Source organism: Pleurodeles waltl, chromosome 4_1 (assembly GCF_031143425.1).
Source record: "Pleurodeles waltl isolate 20211129_DDA chromosome 4_1, aPleWal1.hap1.20221129, whole genome shotgun sequence".
In the NCBI taxonomy this organism is placed as follows: domain Eukaryota; kingdom Metazoa; phylum Chordata; class Amphibia; order Caudata; family Salamandridae; genus Pleurodeles; species Pleurodeles waltl.
Genome location: NC_090442.1, coordinates 370,059,056 through 370,075,990, shown reverse-complemented (window position 1 = coordinate 370,075,990; position 16,935 = coordinate 370,059,056). Strand labels below are relative to the sequence as shown.

The 16,935-nt window shown below is 43.1% G+C and overlaps 1 protein-coding gene and 1 pseudogene across 1 annotated transcript in view; one reads left to right on the top strand and one right to left on the bottom strand.

Annotated features, from left to right (window-relative positions):
* The window catches only part of GYS2 (glycogen synthase 2), a 498,387-nt gene that overhangs the window by 136,262 nt on the left and 345,190 nt on the right, over positions 1-16,935 (top strand). The gene's annotated exons all lie outside the window — the stretch shown is intronic.
* LOC138288383 (heterogeneous nuclear ribonucleoprotein A/B-like) overlaps positions 5,553-16,935 on the bottom strand; it is a 49,061-nt pseudogene continuing 37,678 nt past the window's right edge.

Below are 16,935 nucleotides of genomic sequence, written 5' to 3'. Positions count from 1 at the left end.
AAAATCTAATAGAGTCATCTATGTACTGAATCGCCTAAGCATCAGCCTACAAATCGCAACTGCTGAGCCCATGCTGAAAGCTCTGAGAGCAAAATTGATCAGCTCTAAACTATGCCCATCTAGCCTTTCCAGGTGCCCTTGACTTGTGCTTATCAAACTCCCAGGTCAGGGCACTTAAGAAAGTCCTGCTTACCCCGCGGCTAGCCAGGAAAACAAGGCAGGGACTGGAGCTGGCCCTCGCAAGCCCAGAACTGATGTGTCAGGGGGACCTGATAAAGTACTATCTCAGGGTTCTCCAGAGCCCTCCCTCAAGTACCATTTAAAAATGATCTTTCAAGAAGAGGGTTCTCCTTAGCAAACACGGCTTGCATCAGCAATTGACAGGCTGAAGACCAGGGCAGACAGCCTGCATCTTAAAGAAAGTCCTTACTTAGCTTGGAAGAAAGCTGTGAACAGGCGGGTGACAATAACCTTGTTTGAATGGGATATTGAAAGTCTGCGTGCCAGCCTTAACACCGAGATGCTGGATGCATCTTACATCCTGGGGAAAGCACAGACCTATTTTCAACAAGCCCTTTCAGTCCAGGCCCGCAGGAAAATCCTTTACATGAGGCTTATCGCTCTGCCAATCTAGGATTTCAATCACGTTTGGGCCAAACGTGAGGTGACAGTCTCGTGCAGGCTATGCGGCTATCGCAAAGAATCGTGACTTCACCTGCTGCGCTGCTGCCTCAAATCGTCTGACGAGTGATGCCGCCCGCTCCTTCCTTTGTTCCGATCTCATGCCATCAGGCGCTGCAGCGTGGCCCCGGATTTGTGCTTTTCAGAAAAGACTCAAATTTTTCTAGCTAGACTAGGGAAGTTGACGAATTATATTCGCCTTGCATTCACTAATAACGTTTAAGGATGATTGCACCACCTAGCTGTGGACTTGGCCTCACTAGTTTAAACCTTGCACTTTATCCAGCCTCTCTCCTAACACCGGACTCTCTCCTAAACTTTGGAATTGCTAAACCCTTTCAACCTAACTTTTATCTTTTTTTATTTGATTTGAATTTGTTTGTAAGGGTGCTTTATCCTTCACCAATAGATAGTATTGTCTGCTTTTCTTATAAGTATAATAATAATGTGTTGGTTGCATCAATCATTGCTTTGTAAGTGTAACTGATATGTATAGTTTTAGACATGTAATGACTTTAATTAATCGAACATGAATAAAATAACTTCTTCCAATAGCAAACACAGTACAATTATCAATGAATGTTTAGTGGTTAACATAATTTAGACAAGTGGCACCACTTGTACAGATGAGCTATACTAGTGTATAATGTTTGGTGGTTAGAAGTTCCAAAGTAAAGGGCCCTGAAAGTGCAAGGACCTTAATTCTGTCCCAAAAGAACCTGGATGTTATTAGAAGGTTGGATTGATGGATCATAGATTTAAAATAGATGGGTTTTGGAACAAGATGTCAGAAAGCTGATCTGGGGCCAAAGTTCTTACAGCTTTGCAAAAAAAAAAAAAAGTCGGTATCAGTGCAGGGTCTGGTTCCTGGCGTGTATTATTTCGTTAATTAGTATTTTGACTGTGTTGCAAGGTATATGCGTGTATCATGTGCATTCAGTTTTTGGAAATGCGATGCTGTATAACAAAGGTCTTAGGGCCTGATTCTAACTTTGGAGGACGGTGTTAAACCGTCCCAAAAGTGGCGGATATACCACCTACCGTATTACGAGTCCATTATATCCTATGGAACTCGTAATACGGTAGGTGGTATATCCGCCACTTTTGGGACGGTTTAACACCGTCCTCCAAAGTTAGAATCAGGCCCTTAGTTTATATGCATAAGCTAATTAGAATTCCGTGGTTTCCGGTAGAGCAGGTAAAATTCACAGAATCGGGGGGAATAGATAGTGTCAGTAAGAGTTGGGTGCTGTTGACAAGGGAAAGTATAGTATTTCAGCTTTAGAGGCAGCCAGCAGGTCATCTAATGTCCAGCAGAGCATCTGGTGTCCGACGACAGTGAGGCTGTTTGTAGTGTAACTTGGAAAGCAGATTGGAGGAAAGCAATAGTATTGGAAGATAAGACTGAGCTAATTAAAACCAGTCGTTCCAATATCATGGAGTAAGAGGAGCGTTGGGATACTCACCAATAGCTAGAGGGAGCCAGGGATCATTATGCGTCTGTAGAAGAGGTAGACCCACCGCAGGTTTGCAGCAAGTTGAGTATGTGCCAGGTGTGAATAATTAGTTGAAAGAGAGGTCTGACATAGAAGAATACTGGTTGTGGTAGAAAGAGATCTGAGGGCTGCAGTGATCTGGTACACATGGTGGTTTGGCTGCTTTAATTATAAGAACTAGTTCCATTTGGGGTTGTTGTGACAAGTGGAAAAGTGTGCATGTGAAAGGTTGGGGACTGGTGGGGTTGTACTATGAGGGTGGTGAAGCAGTCAGTAGTGTATTCTTAATATAGTGTATTTCTTATTATAGCGATTTTTAAAGGGTAGTATGTGCCAAAGTCATTGGCTGATAAGGGCAGGTGACTTATGAGCGGGCATCGAAAAGAAGGTAGGTTGTTGATCGCAAATGGGGTACATAGCTGCTGAAGATGAACAATTGGCGAGGTCTTACATAATTTATATAGCTAAGTCATTGTTTTTATTGAACTATTTTATTTTTATATTTTCTCTGTTGGCACCATTCTCTGCTACGAGTTCACATGCACTCATTTATAATAAATACGAGTAATGCAAACATGTTCGTTTTCCCTTGGTCGTGGTTTCCCCTTTAGCAAGCTTAAGGTACAGAGGCTTCTTTTGCCATCTGCAACAAAACTATAGGAACATAATTTACCTTCCTGTGTGCTGAGCACCTTTAGAAGGAAGTGATTCTTCCACTGGAATACTTTCTGTTACAAACAGTAATTTTTCTCACTGCTTCAAAAAAGTTCTTTGGCCACTGGTTTTCAGAATTTGTGATCCCTATTAAATTGCAAACGTGAATATTTTTTTTAGGTTTCACCTGCACACGCGCATGCTTGCAAAATCTTTTGTTGGTAAAAAAACGTAAAAGGGGCTTGAAACCAGCCCCTTACTTACCTGAACTTACCATTGGCTTAGTACAACTTCGCTCTGATTTACCTACTTCAGATTGGCCAGCATGTCGTCTTCATGTCACTTCCTGTCGTCGTCTTCGTCTTCTTTGCCGATCTTGCTGTCGAGTTGACTGTGGATCTAGTACTCCTTCCAGTCACTTCCTATTGGCACTGGCCAGTGTCCTTCCAGTTGGCTGTGCTGCTGAAGGTACTTCTTCTTGCATTTGGTCTTCTTTCCTCTCTGACGTCTTCCTTCTGCACTGTCGTCTTCTCTGCCTTCTTTCTTCATTGCTGTCTTCTTTTTTCTTCCTGCATGCAGTCTACTTACTTCGCTGACGTCTTCTTTCTTTGATGCCTTCTTCTCTATCTCTTTCTTCGTTGCCGTCCGTCTTTTTTTTCTTTCTGCATACCGTCTTCTGTCTTCGCTGTCTCCTTTATGGCATGCTGTCTTCTGTCTTCGCTGACTTCTTTTTTACAGCATGCCGTCTTCTGTCATTTCACGTCTGCTCTCTTTGCTCTTCTCCCGTCTTCTCTCTTCTCCCATCTTTTCTCTTCTTCCATCTTCCCTCTTCTTCCATCTTCCGTCGTCAGACTTCTTCCGTCTTCTGTCTTCTTCTCTCTTCTGCCTGCATCTGTCGCCGTCTTCTGTCTTTCTCTGTGTTCTGCTGTCTTCTCCTGTCTTTCCTGCATGCCATTACGTTTCGCCTTTATCTTTTTCTCTATGTAACTGGCTTACAAATATTAGAAAAATGTTATAATGACGTTTGTTTTTAATTTAATAAAACAAACATTATTATAAAAAATGTCAAATACAAGACAAAGGCGAAACCTACTGGCTTTTCCAATGCTTGTCTTACTTCGCTGCTAAGCATCTAGAGGCGGCCGGACAGACCCTTCATTAGCTGGTTCTGTATTCCATTCTGCTGTGCTTCATACATGACAAGCAGGTCAGCTTTGACATTTAAAGGGTAGTACTATCGTAAATGATGCCAAGATGTTTCATGCTTATTTACTGAGCAAACACGCACTTTCTGACAAATGCTAACATTTACTACGATTATCAGCGGCTCTAATGAGACCTTGTTTGGCTGTAAAAAGGTCACCGCCGCCCAGAGGCCAGAGGAGCAGCGTACGAGTTGATTTCATCCTCATTGAATGATATCAGTGGGCGGGGCCGCAGGTCTTCAGCGCGCGCTCCTGCAGCTGTCCACCGGAGGTAGGAGACTAAGGTCAAACGGGTGATTTCACCCAGACATGACTGGTGGCCAGGTCTTGATAGGGCTACCTACGACGTGACCTTTAAAGCAGAGAATAAACTCAAAGGGCACGCTACAGTATATCATGACTTACAAACGTACAATGTGCGCCTGTTTCTTTAGGAAAACCACTGCTCACTATTTGGTCAGGAAGGGCAATTGTTATAAAATAACCACCACTGACACGAAGCACGTGTCTGTTAGTCACTGGTCGCTGCAAGGAAAGGACACAGGAGGGAATATTTAAATGGGAGGCTGTACACATTCTACATCTAAAGGAGGGACGAGTGTGTCGCATAGGCAGGCAAGGGCACATTTAAAAAGACTGGCAAAGCAAGCTAATATACAAGCACAAAGGGAAATGCACAGAGATGTTCACAGACAGACAGTAAAACCCTCATTATAGCGGGGGGTTGAATTCCAGCCTCAGCACCAAGTCCTTAGCCCTGGGGTCAAATTCTGAGTTATGTGGTCATTATCACACCCTCGCTGTTTTCCTGCGACAGCTTTTGACAGGGCAAACCTGCCAAAATGTATCCAGGGAAATGTCCTGGTAAAAGTTTGAAGTAAGAATAAAAGGGGGGGGGGGTGGAAGTAGACTGAAAAGAGGTCATGTCTAATTGTTTATTTCAAAAGCTAGGATAGCTTCCAGATCCATGTTATAGTGAATCAGAATACATGTAAGATACCTTACAATACATTACATTCAAAAAGGTACCAAAAAGTACAGTAAAATTAACACTTCCGTTACAGGTAACGTACGACACAAAACAATACAAAATAAAAAGGTGGAAATGTTACACTGGTTCCCTAAGAAGCATGTCATTTTGTACTACTGGGGTAATGCAGAGTCCATACTTTACTCCAAGAGGCAGTCCCTAGATGAAGAGCTGCAGCTTTAAGCAGATCCTCAAAAACAGTTTCAGAGTTTCAGATTAACCTATTAATAAAATCATTAGATAATATCTTCATTGCAAGACTGGCATTACACCCCACCACACCTTCAAAGACAAATAGAGCTGTATATTGTTAACACTTAAAAATGTTTGCAGGGATTTGTACAATGATACTTTCTTTTTTTCTTAGCAGTCCATACAATTTTTAGAAACTTTAATTTTGGTACATAATCTTGTTATCCAGAATAGTCATTTACAAAACATGTGCAGTCTCTGAAATACTGCCGCTGCATACCTGAAAAAATTTGTTCAATATGGCTTGCAGTTATTCTGATGACCGCCACGCTTTCGAGCCTTTCCATACCTTTCGTGACTGTAGTCATATCCTGGTCCATATCCATAAAACCAAATCCAGTATGTTCATATCCTCCATATTCACGATAACTTTGCTGCCCGTAGCCCCCATATCCTTGATTCACATAGCCCTGGTTCCAATAGTTGTTCTAACCTTGATTCCAGTTTTGGCTCTGTGTTCCACCTCCTCTTTCACCTCGGCCTCTTCTTCCAAAACCACTTCCACTCCCACCACCGTCTCTGCCACCACCGAACTGTTGCTGCTGCTAAACGTCTTTCAGCTGCAGTACCTTAATTTCACACTTGCTACCGCTAACATTGTGGAACTTTCTTTCCAGAATCTTCTTGACCGGATCTTCTTCTTTGAATGTGATGAACTCAAACCCCCTCCTTTTGTTGGTCTTTGGATGCACTGGAAGTTCAATTGCCTCAATCTCTCCAAAGTCACCAAAATAGTCCCTTATCTTTTCTTCTGTTGCTTCAGGGTTGAGGCCACCAACAAAAATTTTCTTCACTGGATCTTTTTACATTGCCATCGCTTTTTTTGTATTGATTACTTCCCCATCTAACCTGTGTTTCTACTTTTCCAAGACCTTGTCTTCACTGGCAGCTTCTTGGAATAGAATAAAGTCAAATCCTCTTGATCTTCCTGTGTTAGGGCCCATCTTGATCATGCACTTCACTACTTAGCTGAATTTTGGAAAACAATCCTCTAGGTCTTTCTTACTTATGTCCCAACTCAGCCCGCCAACAACATTTTTCCTGCACCCTCATTGATTTAGCTGGCACTGGTGTCGTCGGTCTCTTCGGGCATCTGATCGACCTGCACACCGTCCACCAGCTGCTCTACAGCCTCAGCCTCCACTGCCTAGTGTCTGGTCTCGGTGGTCTTGGTTGGTTTCTGCTCCGAGTCAGACGTGGTGTTTGGAAAGCAGATGAATAGCCAACGAGACGCTACAAACACTGAATTTCCTTCAAGATGGACTCTCCCGGCAATGCCAACTTGTTTGCTCCTTTATAAGAGAACCTTTGCCGCAGACACTCAGTAATAAGGTCATATCAAAAACAGTGTCTACTGAAAAAATAGAATGAAAAAACTTGTGGGTAAAAAACAAATTGAAGAATGCTGTGCCTTATAGGGCGATGGTAAGTGTACTGTGAGCAGGGGGGACATCCCCTTATATCAAATTAGAGATGAGCATTTACAGTGAGATGGGGTACGGGGCTTGAGGACTAATAAAGATTTTCTAGGATTCTGGTAAGGGTAGTGTTAAGAGGTACTAAGAGATTGATAGAGTTCAGGATTGGCAGCTTCAAGAGGTAGTTAGGGATGTTTAGGGTTTCATGGAAGGGTCGGATTAAGGAATAGTTAGAACTTATGGGGTTCAGGGAAGGGTAGCAATAATGGGAAGTAAAGGGTTTCCTCGTTCAGGAAAGGGTAGCATTAAGGGATAGTAAGGAGTTTTTAGAGTTCAGGAAAAGGTAGCATTTGAGTTTTTTTAGGGTTCAGGGATGGTTAGTGCAAAGAGGTAGTAAGTGGGTTTTAGTGTACAGGTAAGGGTAGCGTTAAGGGCTAGTAGCGTTCTTTAAGGTTTAGGGAAGGCTAGCAATAAGGGGAAATAAAGTTTTTAGGTTCATGGAAGGGTAACGCTAAGAGATAGCAAGACATTTTTAAGATTCATGAAGGGTAGCATTAAGTAGTAGTAAGGGTTTATTTGGGTTCAGGGGAGCCTAGCGTGAATAAATAGCAAGGGTTTTTTAGGGTTCAAAGAAATATAGTGTTAAGGGGAAGTAAGGAGGTTTTATGGTGCATAAAGGAATAGTAATGGGGCTTTAGGATTTAAGAAAGGGTAGAGTTAAGGAGAAGTAAGGGGTTATTCGGTTTCAAGGATTGGCAACGTTAAGAGGTAGATAGGGGCTTTTATGGTTCATTGAGCACTGAGGTGTAGTAGGGGCTTTTTGAGCTTCAGGGAAGGGTAGATTTAGAAGATAGTATATGGTTTAAGGAATCAGGGATTGAAAGCGTTCAGGGGTGAAAAGGGGGATTAGGATACAGTTAGATAAACTAAAGAATGCATGTTATAAAAAGAACTTTAACAATTCAACATTTTTAGAAATTGTCACAGGTCATAATGAAGGACACCCCATTATTACTTCTACGGTTCAAAAGGACTTTAATGTAGTTGACTTTATTACATACGACCAACTGAATTTTCAGTTGTATGATAATTATCGCTCCCTTGCTGTATTCCTGTAACAGCTTATGGCAAATCAAACCTGCCAAAATGTATCCAGGAAAATGACCTGATAAAAATGCTATAACATGCAGAATTTGGTGTGTTTAAAACGATTCTCCATGTTATGCCTGGTTTCCATGATACAGATGTTATTTACCATACTGGAAAATACCTCACCCAGAGGTAAGGATAATTACCACCTATAGGAAATACTTCACCCTCTTCTGCACAACTTGCAATCGGATCACAGACATAAGCAGTCCAGTTCCTGCCAACAGTTGTTACATTCATTGCTGAGAAGATATCTACTTTATTTTAATTAAATAACACTATCAGTATTTCGATAACATCATTCTTTGATAAGAGTTTAATTAGGCCTAGTATGCTACTTTTTTGTGAAAAATGATGACGTACCTGAAATGCGTAGCTACACCTCTTTGTGTAAGTGCAATGTGTATGTGTGTCTGACAGTGGGGTTGGGAGAACAGTAAACGATGCATGTCTCATGCACAAATGTACTTGCTTAGGGACATCATGAGACCATGTAAACCATACAGCACTAATTCCATTGCATAGGCCTTCATTATGACTATGGCGATCTTCTGACCTCCAGGGCTACGGTGGCGGTTTCACAGCCAAGAGACTGGCAGTGAAGACTGCCATATTAGGAGTGTGGCGGGTCGGCCTCTGCCAACCCGCCACATCCCCACTCATACCGCCACAGCGGTTGGAGCCGCCATGCCGGAGATGAGCATCTCCGACGCAGCAGTCCACAGAAGACCACTAGCTGTATTTTGAACTGGCTTTCCACCGGGGTTTCCGTGGCAGTAGTACCGCCACAAAAACCTTGGCAGAAAGGCTACCGGTGACAGGGAATTTCTTCCCTGTCACTGGCAGATGACTCCCCCCCACTAGCAAGCACAATACCCCCCCACCCCTCACCTCCCTCCAGGTAAAACACCCCCCTTCAGGTACAGTGCCCTCCTACCCGCATCCTCCACCCCCTCTCCCCTGTCGACGCCTGACTTACCTTGTCCAGCAAGGAGGTCGTCTGGCAGGGAATGGGAACAGGCACTTCCACCGCCAGCAGCGCCCCACCATCAGGACACCACAAGGCTGAATTACAGATTGTTATACAGCTAGTAGAGTCCTTTTGGCAGGGCAGGGTCGGTGGTGGAACCACCCATGCGCCTCCGCCCGCCAGCACGACTACTGCAGGACTTCCGCCCAAAATGTGGTGGAAATCCTGCAGTACTCGTAATATGGAGGTCGGCATACCACCATCACTGGCGGTATTCTGGCGCCCGCGGCTTTGGTGGTCTTTCAAAAAGACTGCCAAAGTTATAATGAGGGCCATAGTGTTTTTGGTATCAGATTAAGGAACGTGTGGCTCTCTGAAGAATACATTGGCACAGTTGGAAAGCTGGATAAGCAAAAGATCCCAAAAGACTACTTAAATTCCCTTCTGTAGTTTGCATCCCATAGCACAGGTAGGTATATAACACCACATTCCTGCATTGTCATCTCTTTGAAACCTAAGGTTTTTGCAATAATTTTCTGTGAGTTACTGACTAAAGCCAGAAAGCTATAGATGTGAGAAACACGTTGGGGTGGCCTGTTTTACTTCACACCTCTGTTAAATTTGCAATAATTTTAAGACACGTTATTGCAGATCTGATCTGTGTACAACTTTCACTCACCTGATTAAATGAAGCTGTAATTGTTTACTAACTGAGTAAGTCTTATTGCACATTATGCCAAAACTCTGTGTATGGAGGTTTGACATATGAATATCGTTGTAGGAGGACTATGTGGATAGTTATAAATAACTTGAAGAAATGGGTTAGTCACATATGTTTTGTGAAGAATGCATGTTCCTACAAAATTTACAGTGATGCATATCCGTTGGGCTAAGTGTACACCACACACCAGGGTGAAAGGAGCACTTGGCTATTTCCTAGAAGGTTTTTGTGACTCAGATTTGTCTTACTCCCCTTGCAAACCTCAATAGATTGGTCAGCTTTTGAGTATTTACTAAATCTCATGCTTAACTGATCTCTCTGTTGGAGATCCACACAACCAGAACTAAAAATGCCATAAAATGCACATTTTGGCTGGAGTCAGAGACTGATATGCTCGGAGGTTGCTTTACTCTATTGGAGAACTTTTGCAAGTTTCTTTCCCCAGGTACCCTCCGGGAGTGCGCTGACAAAAAACGTTTTTTTTTTTTTGGTATAGCAAAGGAAAAAATGTCACAACCCGTCAGCAATTGTGACAGTGCTGTACCTCCTCTCTCATCCCACCTCAATCAGATTAAGATGACAGCCGTTAGCAAAGGTTAATTTATGCCTTTGTAAATCCAGCTGCCAGTGCTACTCTCGCTAAAACAAATCACAGGTCGGAGAAACCAATACTTAATTCACTGTAACACTTGTGGCACTAGGTTTCCCTCCTGGGCATGCCTGTACTTGTTGTCTGTGCGATCCACGGCCCTAAAAATTCATTTAGCTGAGAGAGAAATTATGGTGTTTTTATGTCATCAAGTCCTTGAAATGTTAATATTCCAGTTTAATCTAACCAATAAATACCTCTCCTTCATTCAGAGCAGCAGAGCCTTCCGCCCATTGATGCCCATTGTTCAATGACAACTCTGATGATGGTGACACCAAAAAGCTCATGTGGTTCAGTTGAATAAAGAAAAGAAGGAAAGCCACCATCAAGAACAAAGCAACTGAAATTGACACAAAAGCCATCTAATCTTGAGCATGGGCTAACTTTGTGTTTTGTTGCATACAATGCTGTCTGCAACAGACAGCTGAAGCCACCTGTGGTAAGACCTCAACAAGCATTTGCCATGCAATGGATCTCGCACTTGCTCGAGTTAAAGCCATTAGCGTTGTAAACTCCTAACCAGACTTTTCTTACCACATAAACTGAAAATGAAAAGTAAAACAGTTTTACATAACTAACCGGACTTTTCTTGCCACATAAACTGAAAAGTGAAACAGTTTCACATAAGTTGACGACAGCCGCCATGAGTGCAAAGCAGACACACAAAAGGAAACAGAAGTTCGCTCACAGTGAAACGTATCGGCAGAAGTGCAAATATCCATGTAACAGGGTCAATGTAATGCAAAAAGCTGGTCTACTGCCTAGCGAGATCGCGCTGGCTACAGAATAAAGAGAAAAAGTTGTCTAGAAACCATACCGAAAACATGGATCCTCGTATGTGGTGCACTCAAGGTGGGCTAAGCACCGGAAAAGGCAGAAACAGCGAGATGCTCAGCTCATGTTCCAGGCATTTTTATTAAACTTCAAGGTTGTCAGAAATAGCCTCCACAACAGAGCCTGCTCCTGCTCCTCCTGCTGCCTTCTTCCAGCTCCCCTTGTTGCCTGGTTGCAGACATTCTCTGTGATGTACCCAAGAATCCATTAGGTACATCACAGTTAAAGTCACACCACAACAAAAACAATCTGCAGTTTCACACACACACTACTTAAAAGGCACTGTTACAGCTTGAGGACGAGATTCACAAGTCCTAAACTCCCAAAAGGACCCCCTCATCAGGAGAAATCCATTGTTCGGCTTTTTAACACCTATCAGTAACAAGAGGCCTTTAGAAATGGTGATAGTTCTGTTGGATGTAAACAATTTAGAATAACGTGAGGCAAACACATTGTGACAAAACACAATGTTTATGTAAATAAGCCTCCAGTACAACATCTAGGTAAAGTAATGTGGCATTGTGTGCTATATTGCTTATTGAGTGATTCCCCTATGTCTGATTGTGTAGTGTAGCCTAAGCTGTGAACATCTACTGCTCGCTCTTTTTCTGGTGCCTGTACATTTGCCTTTCTTGAATAAGGAAACACATACATATTAGAATTGTGATCTGCTTCTTCTTTCACAACAGGATGTACGTGGATGTGGGTTATTTAATTCTAATCTTTCCCTAAAATGTTTCGAGAGATATATCCAGGTTTTATCTTTGGTTTCCTAGAAGCCAGATTCCCGTTTATTCACACATATGATGTATGCACATAACTTGCTTACTTTCTCACTCACAGGAGTTATGCTCAAAATAAAGTACTGACCTGGTGAAAAAACAGTTGATATGTATTCCTCATTAGCCATTTAAACAAAGGTTCACGGCCACCGTGCACTGATGAAGACAATACATATCTTTTTGCTAAAACATATACACTATGGTGGTCATTACAACCTCTGTGGTCTTTTTCAGAGATCGCCGAGGGACCGCCGTGCTGAAGACCGCCAGTGCAGGCGTTTTTCCGCTCGGCGAATTATGACTGCTGGCAGCCCTCCGTCCTTTTCCAGATGGAGAGCCGCCAGCAGCCATACTGGCGGTCAGCGGGGAAGTGGAGGTTGCTCCACCTCCACCGCCCCGTCAACAGAACACCGCCCACCGAATCACGTTCGGGTTGGGGGGGTGTTGTGTGTTGTGTGTGTGAATGGAGGTGGCGTGTGAGTATGTAGAGGGGGTGTGTGAGTGCGTGTATGCATGCAGGGGGTGTGTTGTGTTTGGAAATGTGTGCGTGTCTGTTTGTCTGTCTGAATGAATGTGTGCGTGTATGTCTCTATGTGGGTGTATGTCTGTATGTGGGTGTGCGTGTATGACTGTGTGTGTGGCTGTTGGCATGTTTGGTGATATGTGTGCGGGTATGTGTGTTGGTGGTGTATGCATGCGTGTACGGTGTGTGTCTGGTTTGCGATGTTGGGGGTAGGGGTGAGGAGGGGGGTCCTGCCACCTTTAGGGGGTGGTGGGGGGTGGGTGTGGGTGGGGGGAGGACGCGGGGGTGGGGGTGGGGATTGCTCGAGACCCCTATCAGTGTCAGGGAAGGAATTCCCTGGCACTGATAGTGCTTACCGCCATGGATTTCATGACGGTTCCCAACCCCATGAAATCCATGGCGGTCAGTCGGGTCGTGATACCGCCGACGGTCTTGTGACGGCCGCCAGGCTGGAGACCCAAGTCTCCAGCCCAGTGGTCGGAACGGAGAAGTGGCGGGTGACCATGGCGGTAACCGCCATGGTCATAATTCAATTTTTTTTACAGCCAGCCTGTTGGCGGTAAGACCGCCACTTCTCCGCCAACCGCCAGGGTCGTAATGAGGGCCTACGTTTTATGGGGTGAAACCACACTTTGTTTTCTTGTTATTTCTTTGAAAAGTCAAAATAATCTCACACAGAGAAACATGTTCTTGGTGAGTCGAGAAGTATCCCACACAAAGGTAAAAAGTGTCCACTGAGTCCTTAGCGCCTCCTGGCCTGAACTTCATGTATTACCCGTCAATGCTGCCAACATCCCCCATTTATTGTTTTGTTTCTCTTGAGAGTAAACCTCTTAACCCACTAGTATCTTTATCACTCTATGATCACTCCTACTACCTTTGACTCACCAGAAATTCTGCTAGTAGTGTAGTCCACCTTCTCCTGTTGCTAAGGGTAGCTAAAAGAATATCCCACACAAATCCTAGCTCTGGCTGACATCACTGGAGACCACATCCAGTTCAAGTGATGGATCCATTGTAAAAATAAAAATAAAAACTCCAAAAATTAAATTAAGGCTCAAAAGCATAACAATTTTAAAACATTTACAAAAAAATAAAAAATATTCCTTAGCAAATCAAAGATAAGAGTAGCAAATAATATAAAACACAACGCAAAAACAAATAAACTCTCAACTTCTAAACTGAAGCATCCTAAAAACAAATAAGCTAAATTTCTTAAACTAAAGCATCCTAAAAAACTACTATTGAAAAGGAACTAAATTTATAAATGAAGTGACTAGTCTTCAGTCTGCTGCCCATCTTTTAGTCATTCTGTTATCTCCACATGCATGGCTTAGCTCTGGTTTACCTGCGTGCGGCATGTCTGAAACCAGACGAAAACATGAAGTAGCAGATCTCATATGTAAGCTCATATCTAAGCTCTTACATGAAAGCTAGATATTCTCCAAAATATCCAGAAGAGGTTTACAGACGACTGCAAATTGATTTCGTCCACATAAGCAATGGCATTTATTTTCCAAAATGTATTGTTTAATCTGCAAATGCCCAAAAAGAAATAAGAACTCTTCAACCTTCATACAGGGAGGTTTCATGTCAAGAAATATTTTCATCTACAAAATTCCCATAAATACCTTATTCACTATGGTGCTCATTTATTTATGGATTGGTGGATCTCAGACAAAAATAGAAGAAGCCCTTTATGTCAACCTTACAGTTTCACTGTATCATTTGGAAGTGGGAGTACCACTGACTCTGATGGTAGATGCCCTTGTTCAAGTGGTCCAAATGCCACTGAACAGGTGGGTCACACTGACATTCAACCAGTGCTTAATTTGAGCCGGTGGCTTCCGGTGCGGGGCACCAGCACTTATTTTTTTAGGCCGGCACTTAGGTTCCTGTATCAGGCATTTACAACAAGCAAAATACACTAATGGCAAAGACGGTGGAAGAGAAAAACAAAAAAGCATCACAAAGGGAAAAGCAGAAAGCTGCAAGAGTGAGCTGACGGGGCAGGATTGGCTGTAAATGGATTAAAGAGGCCCGAGATGTCTTTAGGATAAGCTGCCTGAGTATTCTGTACTTGCACATTTAAATGCAGCAGCTGCTTTTTATTTACAAATTGAGCACTTCATTCAACCATATTTTGTGCTGAGCAATGATCCCTGGAAGTCCGTGCCAGAGACTACCGTTCAAAGTTTGATATTCCGAGGCAATGAAAACAAAGACCCTGCTGCCTAGTGAGAAAACACCCTATTCATTAAGATCATTGAATTTTTGTTTTCAGACATTTTTGCTTTCGCAATTTGGTCCTGAAAAGTAAAAACAGAAGGCACTTGCTCCATATTAATCTGTGTCATTCATCTGTGAACCCATTGGACATCAAGTTGACACAACACATCTAACACTCATTTAAAGAATGTTTGCTGAGGTCCAGTTTTAAATGCAGTGCCCCTCTCGACTCAATCAATGTGTATACCTACATGGGGTTTTAGTAATTTTTGCAATAATTACACTCATTGTAAAAGGAACAAAGATGTAACTTGGTATGTCCGTGTTTATGGGTTGGTAGCAGTTGCGTCTTGTGCAAGGGAAAAGGCGTGAGTGTCAAGTGGCGCATGGCGGGTGAGAGGGGAGAAATACAATAAAATAATTTTAAGAAAAGAAAAGAACTTACCTTAATGCTACGCAGAACCGCGATTCTCCGCTTCTCCGTCCTCGCTGCAGGCACAGGCTCCCAGCCTGCCCTGTGGCCAATCCTGACGCTGCTCAGAGCAGTGTCAGAATTGGCTGGGATTGCCCAGCCAGGGTGCTTCCAGGCAAACTGGCAGCCTGTGCTTGATCTCTCCAGCCCGGCAACACAGTACTGGGCTGGAGAGAGCCTACTGACCATGTATGTTTTGCCGGCCCGAGACAGCTGGCCAAACATACATGCGCAGTGAGGAAGAGTGCTGTGCACTCCCCCTCCGTCCCCGTCATGACCATGGCTCCACACCTTTTAATACAAAACAATAATAAACACGGTTTATTATTGTTTTGTATTAAAAGGTTTGCAGCTGCTGGCGGGAGGGAGACGCTCCTCCGCCCTAACGGAGGAGCTGCACCTGGTCGGTAGGATCTGTGTTCTACAGCACAGGATTTGTTTGACTTGGAACTGCTTTATGCTTCCACTAAAAACTGATTTTACAAGCTTACGTGGGATTCAAAGGTAGCTATGTTAAACCCAGGCAGCATATTGAGTGACTACTTAGTGAGCAGAGCAGACCCAAGCTGGAAGTCCTATCTGGACCATATCTACCCAGAAGTGAAACATACACTCTACATAAAATTCAGATTCAGCAATTTTCCTACCAGAGATTATCTTGTTAGCTGTGTAAGACTCCATAAAGGAAGCACATTTTATGTCTGTATACATGGAGGGAAAGATAACGTTTGCACCTTCCTGCTCTTTTGCAAAGAAATGTAGGATTCCCCATAAAATATGGTTATTACCCCTTTTTTGATCCTACCAGAGCTGGCTTTAGGGCAGTGGAACTGGTGCGGTTGCAGTGGGAGCTGACCTGGAGAGGTGGGCTGTGTTTAGCAATAACGTGCAATTCAAAAGCATGTGCTGCAGAGTTTCTTGTGCTTCCAGGTTTCAGGCAGCAATACAAATATCAAGATAACTCTTGTGATTAATGTTCCTGCTAGAGAGAGAGATTGAGTTGTGTCTAGTGGCAGTTTTGACTCACCATAAAGTTGCACAAAGGATTAAATATGCCTGCTGCAAAGAACAGATCTGTATTTTATGTGGATAGCAGAGTGGATTAGTAATGCCAGCCTTTACCAGTGCTTTAAAATAAATGAAATGTAATGTATGTGAGAAAGGGGCTATAGAGAGATGAGGAGCACTTTTACCAGGTGTCAGTGAGGGAATTTGAGGAGGTCATGGGGGGTAATTGTTGCACCGGGCCTCACCCTGCCGGCCCTACGATATTGGCTCCAATATAATAAGTCCTTAAAACTTTGAATCTCTAAATCAGGCCTAATTATCAGGCCTAATTATTTTACTGCATTTATTATCTTACAGATTTGCTTGACTAATCAGTGGATTGTGGTATTGCACGCTGTGAAAGGAATACATTAGCCTGGGTCTCTGAAATTAAAAAATGAGCAAAAAGCATAAGCTGTGGATTTATAATTCAAAAAGTGCCAAGGACATGGTGCATTTCAGACAAAACGGCATGGGGTTATATCCACTCAATGTAAAATGGCAGAAGTAGCCACATCAGCCCCTGAAACATTTGTCTGAGGGTGATAGGTGATTTTTGTCATTATTGTTCATGATGTGTGTTCATTTCCACAACATTGGACTGCCTTTTGGTAGGAAATTAGTTTAAAAAAAACATTCAGATCAATAATTGTTCCCACTTAATTTCCTCTTATGAAATCATATTTCCTCTTGTACCAATGTCTTGCTAATCTGGTGGGATCTTTACTTTTCCCTCTGTGAGAAATTGGGTTAGTGGTTGACTAGGTTTGGGCACTGATCAAGCAGCAAACACAATTCTAGTCAGGGTAAGGCATAAGCAAAC